The sequence below is a fragment of the Cupressus sempervirens genome, chromosome 5, assembly GCF_028749045.1.
Source record: "Cupressus sempervirens isolate cs-2001-9-10 chromosome 5, ASM2874904v1, whole genome shotgun sequence".
Lineage (NCBI taxonomy): Eukaryota > Viridiplantae > Streptophyta > Pinopsida > Cupressales > Cupressaceae > Cupressus > Cupressus sempervirens.
In genome coordinates this window covers 652,628,787-652,641,632 of record NC_143122.1, presented here as the reverse complement: position 1 = coordinate 652,641,632, position 12,846 = coordinate 652,628,787, and positions in this window count along the sequence as shown.

Below are 12,846 nucleotides of genomic sequence, written 5' to 3'. Positions count from 1 at the left end.
TTCAGCCAAAGGGGATGACTCAATTTCTTTAATTTGGAAGAGGATCATGGATCATGTCAAGGATTTTAATTACTAGTAAGACAATGACTTAAGCTAGGGAATTGGGAGTAAACATGCTATATCATATGTTAGAGAAGTGAATGTTTCAATGTACATTTATTATGGATATGTAAAGTTTATAAGAAAGTATATATTATAGTCGAGAAAGATTTTAACAACTTAGTTGTTGTAATGTCTCATTTTTTTGACATTAGATTATAAAGTCAATTTATAATTGTAAAATTGTGTTTAAGATTGGATTTTGAATGCTAGTTATTATATTATTGAGGTATAATACAATCAAGTATTTTAAGGTACTAATGAGAATTTATTGGTTTTATATTGTTGGTTTAAAACACATTTTCATATGTTGAGTTCTGAATTTTATTTTTGTGAAAGAAATGGCTAAATATCTATCAGAGATATTTCAGTGGTATTATAGCCTTGTATCCTGCCATCCAATAAAATATTTGCATATTAGAATTTTAGTAGAGGTAGGTTTTTAGAAAAGCTTATCAGAACAAATTATCGTGTTACCTGGGAGGTTCATAAGCAATTACAAAATCTTACTACGTTTAAGTATTAATATATTCATTATCTGAGATTTTTCATTGAATATTGCTCTCTGAACATTAAGGGCCTTGATTCAATGAGGGAAGAAAGGTTGGCTGGAGTCTGAAGATGAACCAAGGTATATTTTTACAAGGACATTAATCTCCAATAAGGAAATACTTATTTCTGAAAAGTTTCAATGAGAAAAATAATTGTTAGGAAGTGTCAAAGCTCTGTCATTTCTTCCCCAAGCCACGAAGAAATTTAATGTACATGAACAACACATGAATGTCGATCGAAGGACACGTGGTGGAATCATTTTCTTCTTATGTTGCTACAACGTATTTAATTAGCATTAAAGTTTGGGATTAAGATAGTCGGGTAACCATGGGGTGTTGGAGGAGTACGTATGAGATATTTATACCATAGTGAAGAAGAGAGGAAGACCTGAGTGGCAGCTTAGACAGTTAGAAGAAGGTGTTGGAGTGCAAAACTGAGTTGTATCGATACATTAGACGGAGCACTAGAGAGTTCTACCGCATGTCCTTTTGAGTACAACTAGCTGGGTTAGCGGACGAGACTCCATCCTAGCCAAAATCACGTGAGCTGCTCAGGGTGATAGGTACAAAGCACTTTCCAGTGAGACAGTCCTTGGTTAGGACGTTACAAATTCACCAATCTAGCTCAGGTACAATTCAGAGCAAGAGAGTATTATCAAAGCTAGAGAAATAATATTTCAGGGGAAGACTACTGTTTCAATAGTCTTGTCGAAAGGAATATTGTATCTCAGCTGGGTCCAATAAATTTATTTATCTTATGAAATATTTTAGCCGTGGACAAAATCGGGTCATCCAGAAATGAAAAAACTTATATAGTTGCTAATTTCTGCGAAGTTTATACGCTCGATGCAATAATTTATGATCGGTGCAAAGGAGCTCGACAAAAACATGAATCTTTATTTTTCGTATGGAGTTTGGTCTGAGTAGCTTCAATCAAACACCAATCTGGAGGAGTTGTCGAGAATATAAGTAGCTATAAATAAAAACCAAACGGGCTTTATACAATTGGTTGAGGTTAGCAATGGTTAGAAACACTGCTGAAGTGAAGAAGTCAATTATAGATTGCTTTAATATATGGTACTGATCCATTTGAGAACACAGTGAACATGTGGCGTCACTTGCAGATGTATAATAGTAGAGTTGGAGTGTAACTGAAAAAGAGGAGTCTTCCTCTAACATCGAGGGGTGAATGTATTTGCACACGGAGTAAGAATTTTAGAAATGAGTTATGTGAATCACATGTGTAAGGAGATTAGAAAACGGGGAATTGCATGCTTTACATCCATTGTGTAAGGAAAGTATCTGTATTGGAGGACAAAGCAGTAACATTCTTGTGAGTCTCTCAGATTGGCAAGCGGTGGCAAAGGGTGTTCACTATTGCTGCTAGAAGATATCCATATGCAGAGGGATTCTGGAACGATAAGATTTTAGAATGGTCGTTACAAATTTCATGCGCCGAATCAATTCCCAGAGAGTTAATATCATCATTACAGGAATGATTAGATGAGCACATTGCGGATAGGATAATTTGGTGAATACTATCTGTCAGTTTCTGAATTCTTGATCATTGTCTGCCTTGAAGGAGAGAGTTATGAAGAGACTATTCTCTGTCGTCACACTCCAAGAAATCGTAGGGCAAGACTGACCCAAGTTAGAGCATACTGCAGCAGTATTGTGGAGTTTGAAAGTCACTGCGGGTGTCTCTTGCTTAGCAGAACTTGAACCTCACAATCTTCAATCACGAGAACATCCATGGGCCAAAGGCTATACGGGCAGTGGTTCAGGTGTTACCTTTATGCAACATCAGGGACAGAGGCTGAGAGAATTCAATGATTGTGTGATAGAGGTCTTCCTACGACCGCAGTAAGAACATTCGATCCTCAACAAAGGCACTCTACAGTTCGTAAAAAATTAGATTTAAGAGGGAAATCTTATAGGTCTTTGTTCTAGGCATAGATGGTTACAAGCTGTAGCTGAGTCATTAGCAGTTGGAGTTTGAAGTCATCTTCTGCAAAGGGTTGAAGTTATGTGAGGAGGTAGTGAGCAATAAAAATCTTACGGTTGGGATACTGACACTATGTAATCGACTAAGGAGAAAGATTAAAGGTTGTTAATTATTGTCAGAGTAAAATCGCAGGTAGCTGGAAATGATTTGGTTATTATTTGGGCGACACAATATGTAATCAAAACACACACTGTGATTGGGTATTACTGCAAAGTAGGTCTAGTTCAGCATGGGATCATTGATGTTGAGGAGGAGGTAAACACCACTACACTTGATTATACTCTGCAGCAGATAAGGCTGGGAAGGAGGATACAACTGGTTACACCCACAAAGGAGTGCTAGTACAAGGTAATTGATCTCTCATGGGAATTTGAAACACACAAGCAGTAAGAAAACAGTATTAACAAAAGTTAAAGACCGACACAAACCCCAACACTCACTACAAAGGAAGTACATTATTTACTCAAGAAAAACTCAAGTAATTGAAGCAGTCTGGAAAGTTTGAAAAATCAAGTGTTTTTTTCAGAATTTTATGACACCTTTAATGGTGAACAAATGAGAAACTTGCAGAAAGAAAAATAATTGGGCTGGTTATACATACTTGGATTGCAACAAAAAAACATGGAATCCTCAAATGATGTTCTCTCCAAATTAAAAGAGATAGAAACTTATTTGACCAAAGTAGAGTAGGAAGATTGTAGACTCCTAAATTGGGCTTTACAACCTTCAATGTGACTTTGGTCCAGCCCAGGTTTATGGAGTATCTAGATAAATAGGTTAACTTTAGGGTTGCTTCTTGTCTCAATTGGATCATATGAATAACATGTCATATAATAGCCTACAATGATATGGTGATGAATAAAGTTTTGCAGCTGATAGAAAAGAACTTGAAGGATTTACAAGTTAAAGGGATCCCTATGAGGAAAGAACATATTTTCTCGATGTGTGAGGACACTAGTACACTCGATCTTATTGTTGGGAATCATAATAATAAAGAAGACGCAAAATAAATTCAGACCAGTGCATGGCAAAACATAGATAAGATGATTTTAGATATGGATAAGGAACATACGACTTTCTATGTTGATGATTTGGAGGTTAGCTTTAACAAACATGTTAATGAGGTTGGTTGTACTCAAAGTAATAGCATGTTGGAGTCCTTGTATGATGGACCCTATGTTTCTTATATGCATGATATTAACTTCCCTGAACAATCAAAGATGACACTACAAGAAGATATGTTGTATCATGCCATGACAATAATGAGATGCATGTCTTAAAGAACCAACTAGAGGTTCGTGAAGACATGGTTGTGACATCTTTGGTACATTATGAAAACACTCACAGGATGGTGGAGGATTTCCATAGGAAGGCTCAAAAGGGAATAAAAGAAGACTTGTTTGTTTTTGATTTGTAGGGAGTCAAAACAACCCTTGAATTTATGAATCAGATTATTTATGTTTGCAGTCCAATGAGGATTATATTCTTAAGGTTGCTGAATATATGTTGATTAGTCAAATAAAGGAAGGAATAAGATTATGGAGCTCAATAGAGATCTTAAGTATACTCATGAGGCATTATATGATGCTCATATTTCTCTCCAGGAAGAAGAAAATTAGGTTAGGATCACAAATCATTTTCGGAAACATGACGATAAAGAGAGGCATTAGTTTTTTCAAGAAGTTATTGATGAACTTGACAACATCCAACAAACTTATGACTTGGATAGTTGTCCCAAAAGACCAAGTACCAAAATTTTAGATCGCATTTTGCTTGTAGAGAACCCCATGTTTGAAGTGGATGTTGATTGGACTTTCAATAATCCCTTTTTGAGATAAATGAAGGAACTCCTTTTGACTATCATGAAGAGGATGATCTTAACTTAAGAATATTGGGTCTAGTTACAGTTCCTAGTAGTAAATCTTGGTCACAAGATTGGTGTGGTGAATTGACTACATTCACTCGTCCTTTGATTAATCCAAATATGGTCCCCAATTTCAACCCATAGAGGAGTTGGATGGATTTCATATATCAGCCATTACATAGATCTTGGTGGACTATTGATGAGAGTTATGTTTCAATCATAGGGAGTGATTTTTTAACTTCATTCTTACTCATATTACCTATGCACTTTGCAGTTTTCCAAATTGATGATGATAGTATGGTATTTGATGTGCCCATGGTGTTATTTTTAGCTTTTGAGAAGCTTGTTTCTTACATCAAATTTTTAGGTTAAGTTGTCACCATCTACTAGGTTATACATAGTTACTTAATACATTTCTACCTCATCATATTAGCTAGTCATGATAATTGGGTTTGGGATCTAGGTGATGATCATATGTATCTATGGATTGTTGATGTTTTTTTGTAGTTCTACTCAATTTGATACTTGATGTGATGATAATCAAAGTTGTACAACCTACAGATGCAACAATATTTCATAGATTAATATGGAATCTAGGGATTTGGTTGATGGATGGGTTGGATTTTGACACCTTGCTTCAAAGTATGGTAGGATTTATTTTTAGATTGGGCTATAGAGCTACTTATAGATTCATATGGGATCCTGGTACTGATTGCTTGAAGACAAGCAATCTCAAGGAAGGAAGATTTGTAATGTCCCCTCTTTGGGACATTACAGAATTTAAAGATATGTTCATAAAATATTAAAATTGACTTTGAGAGCATGGATTAAAATTATAAAATCTCAATTTAGTATTATAAAGTGGGATTAAAAAAACAAGGAGAGATAAGATGAAAATCTAGGAAGGGAATTGAAGAGTCACAGCTTTGTGGATTAAAAGGAGAGAGACTCATTCATTCAAATATGCTTGGTTTATGATTCAGATTTTAGTTTATCTCTTGTGAGAGTTGTTTGGAAAGCTTCAACTTTCACCCAGCATGAGGACATAGCCCCTCATGCCGATAGATAGTGGATGCAAACCCATTGTCAGTGTAGACGTCACATCAAGTCTCTTGTGTGTGCTTACATGTTCTTTCCTTAATATACCAATCTAGTTCTAAAACTTTTTTTAAGATTGGATTTTGAATGCTAGTTATTGTATTTTTGAGGTATAATAGAGTAACATATTTTAAGGTACTTTATGAGAATTTACTAGTTTTATATTGTTGATTTGTAATGCATTTTCATATGTTTGAGTTTTGAATATTATTTTTGAGAAAGAAATGGGTAAATGTAAGACTGCTCCTAATATGTACTTATTTAAATATGAATTTTCTCTATTAAATCCTTTATAAGATATTTGAATGAATATATGAGCATAACAAGGAAATGGTACATAAAAATGTTGTTGTTCTTGCTAGAAACCTTGTAGAGGACATTGTGATAAATTATGGCTATCTTATGAATAATAATTATGATGATGGATATGAATTGACATTTTATGGTTTAGGTGTCCTAATGGAAATTGAGAATAGTTGAGACATTCATGTTTGATACTCTATGATTTGAGACTTACTACATTGTTCGATTATTTAAATATTGATTTGTACTAACAATGATATGAGGTGTTTCTCCTTATGATGATGATGTTAATTATGGTACCTTTTTTATTAGGTTACATGTACTCAGATAGCTCAGTGTGCTTTATTGATAATGTTTACGATGTTTTGGGTATGTGTATGTATTACGATGATTATTTCAATATTTTAATTCAGACTAATGAATATGTTACGATGATTCAATATTGAGATTAGTGATGATTAAATATGTGTGCAAAAATGAGAAAGGTTATTTAAATGAAAGCTCTAAATATTTTGGTCAATGTGATTAAGAAAATTTGGTTTAAATATATATGAATGTGATGTTATCAAACTACTAATATTCGAATTGAATGTATAGGATAATTAATCAAGAATCGATAACTGACCCTATGTGCAAACTGTAAGATTAAGGTTGAATCAAATAAAGTGATCCAAACCTCATTGTCCAGTGTTTTATTTATATCATAATTTGAATCTGTGTATCATTCTGTAAATTGTGACATGTCGAATGTTATATAAAAGTAAATCTTATGACTTAACACGTAACACTCATTATATGCATATGTGTGTCAACATATCAAATTAGGGTTAGCAGAGTAACCTGTTAAGTTGAGACTACTTAGTTAGTAACCTAGATTAACCTCCTTAATTAGGGTTTAGTGGAATAGTTACATTCTTAGGGCTTTTGAAAAGATCAAATATTTCAACCAGTTATATAGGTAATAAAATGATCCTAGAAGCCAAATTTAATGTAATCCAAGTGCCCAAGCGGTATGTATAAGGTTTGAGAAAAGAATTCACCCTTCTATATCCTTTTGTTGACTTTTATGACCCCTTAAATATCTCATTTTCCCTTTAGCACACAAATTGACCATCTCCATGAGGTTAGTCAAGTTTACACTTCTCCTAAAAGATTGTCTTGATCGTAGGAACAAGTGGGAAGACCATACAATGCTTAAGTCAAGTTTGGAGTTGTCATTTTGGTAGGTGATTTTAGAAGCTTATATAGTGGTCATTTTGAGAGTTGAAGGTTGTTCACCCATTCTCTACATTTAGGGTCCATTTGGTTCATGGAATTGTAGAAATCAAGAATTCTACAAATCTTGATTTAGCCAAATCAAGGTTTTACAAATCTTCATTCCTCTTTTTGGGATTTTACTTGAACCATTTGTTTCACTCGGAAGATGAGTGTGAAGACACATTTTTATGCGTAATTTTGGAGTTTCAAGCAGACTCCAAAAAGTAGTCCAATCTATTATTTTTACGCTCCTCAAAAAACATAACCAAGTTTTGATTTTCAATTCCTACTTTCTAGAAGGAAATCGGAAAACCTAGTTTTGAGACAAAATTAGAAGTCTGGTATTCTAATTCCATTTTGCCAATTTTGAAACAAATGTAAAAGTTCCCAAATCCAGATTTTGAAAAATCCAATTCTTGTCATCTTCCACAAACCAAACAGACCCTTAGAGAAAGTCAAGCTTGGAATTGAAGAGGAATAAGGATTTATCTCACCTCAAAACTTCATTTCCATAACCTTTGTGAAGGTAGGATTCTTCATGGCATTGTTCTTCATGCATTGTTTATTGCTTACTTATGTAAATCTCTTGTATGTGGCTACTTCGTGTTTGGGTTGTAACATGTGAGGAATGAGTATTTTTGAGTTTTCTATATCCTTTCCTTTCATGTTTTCCTTTTGGTTTTGTTGAAAGATCTATGAAGGGTGTGTTGGTATTACTCACGCTCAGATAAGACATAAGCGATCATGTATAGGAGAAGGGTTTAGTTGGACTCTAGGTCAATGTAGAGTCCCTTCTCATGATGAGGAGAGGGAGAAAGTAAGGTGTTATGGGCCCTTACTTGTCAATATGAACTAATTTTGTTTGGGGAAATAAGGAGAGAAAGAAATGGGAGTCTATTGTGATTTGGTAGCCTCAAAAGAGGCATATGATTTATGTTCATAATTGACATATCCTACTTGGAAAAATCCACTTTATCCATAGTCTTGGTTCAATATGGAACCTATTGTGCATACCTTGGATATGATTTTTTTTTTTAGTTTGTTACTGTGAGTGTATCTGATTGTCACCCAGTCATTTACAAGTTCTCATAAGCTTAGGGTGTGGCCTCACATTGAGGGCTTGGTTGCGAGGTGAGATAACCAAGGTTGTCTTTATGTAATTTTAGATTACTTGCATGGCATCTTGAAATGGAGCAAAAATGGATTCAGTCTTTTTGGTGTTCTTGAGTTCATTATTATGGAGACTTCTCCTTGTGGTGATTCCATTGAATCTTATTATATGCTATAAAAAAAGAAAGTTGGATATCTATTGGAGCCATTGGATTTTAATCTTCCTAATATAGTTGTTATTGTGATAAGGGAAAATATGATCTTGATACATATAAAATGCGATTGTCAAAATGACATGTTAAATGGATTTCATTGTAAATCTTTTGAAATTGATTGGTATAGGATGAATACAGAAATGTAGTTGTTTCACAATTCATTTCTTGTAACACTTCTTCTACTCTTGAAAATTCAAATCTAAATGTAAAATAATTAATTGTATAATAGATATTGATGTTATATGAAACTATTCAATTCGATAATGACTATGCTCTATAGGAAATTGGATTGGAATGAAAATTACCTTATATTGCATGTGTTATAAATTATTTAAGATTACCCATAATTTGAATGCAAAGTTTAAGTTCAAAATTTTACATACCATCCACTCTATAAAATGTCTAAATAATAAATACACCAAGAAACTATTAAAGCTCTAATAGGAAACCTAGTGCTATGAAGGGGAGAAGAAATCTTAAAATTTCACCTAATTAGAGAGCCAAAATGCTCTTTGGATTTTGTATGGGAAACTTTAGTTCATAATTTTAATAATAGAGAATATTCTCTGTAAGATTCCACTAAAATTCCTATTAACACAATTTCAAATAATAATTATATAATTATAAAATAAAATAAAAATAAAAATCAATTAAAATAAATCCTATTCTATCCTACCTTACCTTATCCTAAGTTCACCTAGAAACCTTTAAAACATAACTCTCCATTCACTTTCCCTCCAATATAGGCATTGAAATGGCCTCAAGGGCCTGAAAAGCCTCCACACGTGCCCATGTTAGACATGACATGACAAGATGATTGGGCAAAAGGAAGGCAGAGTTTCAGTCTAGAACATTCTTGTTAAAAACATTTATTATTTTTGTTTACTTTATTTGCCACCTTCTTTTTCATGGGATAATGCATACTTATTGAGAGGGGAACATAACTGCTACTTTGGGTAATGAACTATCCTGGTACAACTTTCTAACATTCTCCTTGAGCTGCGTGAGTGGGCTTCATCATGGTTTTGACTTGTAGATTTGATGTTTAAAAGGGATATTGAATATTGTTTGTTTTTTAAAAACTCCCAAACCTTTTTTTCTACCTGCACTTACCTTTATCTCATCTCTTGGGCAGCGTGACCCCACTTGGGGAGTGCTTAGGTGAGTCTAGAAAGATGTGGGAGTTAGTGGGGTTAGTTAAGGGTTAGGGTTAGTTAGATATTAGGAGTTAGGGATGGGTTAGTAGGTATTAGTTAGTTTGGTTTGAATGTAATATAAATAATGATTAAATGATAAGTTAGGATTATATTGTCTTAGATAGTTTTTCATTTAATTTATTATTGTTTTTAGCATTTTAAATTTGTTAGTAAAGTTGTAAATGGTTGTTTATTTTAAATGTTTAATTGTTTTAAAATGAAAGTGGAATAAGATGGTTTACATAAGTTATATGTTGGGATCTATTTTTAATATTTACAATATAATTTAATAGACTTTTAGAAGATTGAATTTAATCATTATGATTTAAATAATTAAATTTAATTAAATAGATAAAAGAGTTAGGGACATTAGTTTAAGGGTGTAATGCTAAAGCCAAATCAAGATAGTGTTAGGAATATGAGTATGTTAAGTTGTTTATGCTTTAACAATTGTTTTGATTTTAAATATGGAAGTAATATATGGAACTATAATATAATATTTTAAAAGTAATTAAATGTTGTATTTTAAATATCTTATACGTTTACTTAAGAAGTTGTTTAATTTGAATTGTGAGGGTTATTGGCTCAAAGGGTCATTTAAAAGGACCTTAGGATGATAACCTGATAGTGGTTAGGAATATGATGTAATGATAAAGCTAATGTCATAAATAATGTTATAAGAGATATTTAATGTTTTCAATTTGTATAATAATCTATTTTAATAATGGAAATGAAGTATTAAGCTATTTGATTAACTTGTTGAAGATGTGAAAATGGATCACCTAGGAGATTGAACTAACTGACTGAAACAAATAGAAGATAAAATAATAACCTAATGTATTTTTTAAAATTTAAGGAACATAATATTTTGTAATTATAAGTAGTAAAGTAAGGTTGACTTGGTCAAAAATCAGGGTTTAAGCTTGAATGTAGCCTGTAAGGGTGAAATTTTGAGATGTTGTCAGAACATGAATTAGTTGGACAAGTAACCTAACACAAACCTAAACAAATTCAATCCAAATTCAATTGAAGAAATAAGGAAACCTAAATACCCTCAAAATATGATGTCATCACTCAATTAAGGTTTAGTCAATCCACATGGTTGACCCAAACAAGGTGTTTCCATAGCTTCTTGACTTAAATGTTATGAACCTGTACCATTTGGTTGAAATGACAACTTTGCATCTTATTGGAAAATAACTGAAACTCACTTCTAATCCTTCATTAAATTTCCACAACCTATTAAATGTAGCATGTATTAACATAGTGGATTGTTTAACTTTAAAAAAAAAAGGTTGTGTTTTTGCACTGATATTTTGGGCATGATAACAATTATCTATTAGGAGGGTAAAAGTACAAAGTTGTGTCACCTTTCAGGCTAACTTATCAGAACCATTGAATTTGAGTATTTCTAGCCAAAAATCATTTTTTTCCAAATATTTGATCTACATAAATTTATTCTAGATAATTTATATATGGTCTCACACTTTTCCAATTGAAAATGTCTATTAATTACATGTTTTATGCTAGTTTATATCCAATTACTGAAGAAATTAAATTATTTTAGAAAACTAGCATTTCAATAACTCTTACTATTTTTTATGATATTATTTTAGTAACATATGAACACCATTTTATAGAGCTCAAAGTCAAGAATATTCTCACATAGAGTTTATATGTTTTAATTAGATGTAGTGTATTATAATTAAAAAATTCTACAAGCACATGTTTTAACACTTGAAAAGATGTCAATTTTGAGAAAGAAAATATATTAAATCATATCAAAAAAACTTAAAAATTATATGAAGTTCTAGAGCAAAGAGTCCTCTTCTAGAATGCATAGTTTTTCTTTTGGTTAGAATAGATTTGTTTTGAAAAAATGTGGTGGGAGATGAAAATTATTGATTTCAAGTGAGTTAAAATTTGAATCATTATAATAGAGAAAATATATGTCTAAAGTGAATATTTATTTTTTATTGTTCTAGCTATATATGTTATCTATAACATAGTCTAAGTTCAAATATTAATAAGTTTATTTGCATATAGTTTTGTGGTGGGAGCTAAACCCCTAATTTTCAACCTTTTTTAGCAACTAAAAGATTATCCATTAAAATTAGGAAAATATATCAATTCTTATTCAAAATAATTATTAAAAATCATAATCATAAACTTCATCCATTTCTACACATTTCATTAGTTTACTTCATTTTCAAATTCTAAATAATAATACCAGTTTTATGTCATTGAAGGTAAAGAGTTGTACTTTTGTTAGCATTTTCCTTTACAAAAGGGTGACACAGGTTTGTGCTTTTACCTAGGAATATTTTAGTTGTTGAAAATAATAAATTTTCATTATGTCCTACTATCTACATTTCTATTGTTTATTACACTAGGGATCAACTTCTCTAGAATAGGATATTCTCCTATCCTAATGCATGCTCCTAGCTAATTCTCTCAAATGTGTACACTAGATTAATCAACATGGGGTATAGCTAATGGGAATATTTCATTTTGAAAGAGTATGACCAAAAAATTTTGTTTTGCTCCAATTCTGTGAACTGTGAATCTTGAACTAAAACTTTCTACTATATCAATGCAATCGATTATGTTAGTATAGTGTATTACATTGTTAATAAATGTATTACACTTATTAGGTTAAATATTTGGAGCAACATTTTAAATTGTTAAATTATTTAACTTATTTATGTCATCTCCACCATTTTATTTAAATATAGACTAATGAAGAAATCTCTATGTATGTAAATTGATGATAACTCTTCTTCTCCTTACATATTCAAAAGGAAACTAGAGTTTAGAAACAAGTATTAAATATTAGTATAGAAATAAGACCAAATAAAAGGATATTTTATTGTGGAGATTATGGTTGATACATTAGCTAAATATTCTAGTTTTAATTTTCATACCTGAAAAATGAACATTCAAATGCAATTGATGAATAAAAATTTATGGGGGATAGTTAGTGGAAATAAGGTCCACCTATAGATACAAGTTATTAGATTGTAGTAGTAGAGATGATAGTTCTTCTCAAGAAATTTTTTTTTTTTTTTGGTTTTTTGTTTATTCTTGTTAGTACTAACATATTTGATGATAAATGTAATGTGAAGTTTGATTTATGGAGGCAAATAAG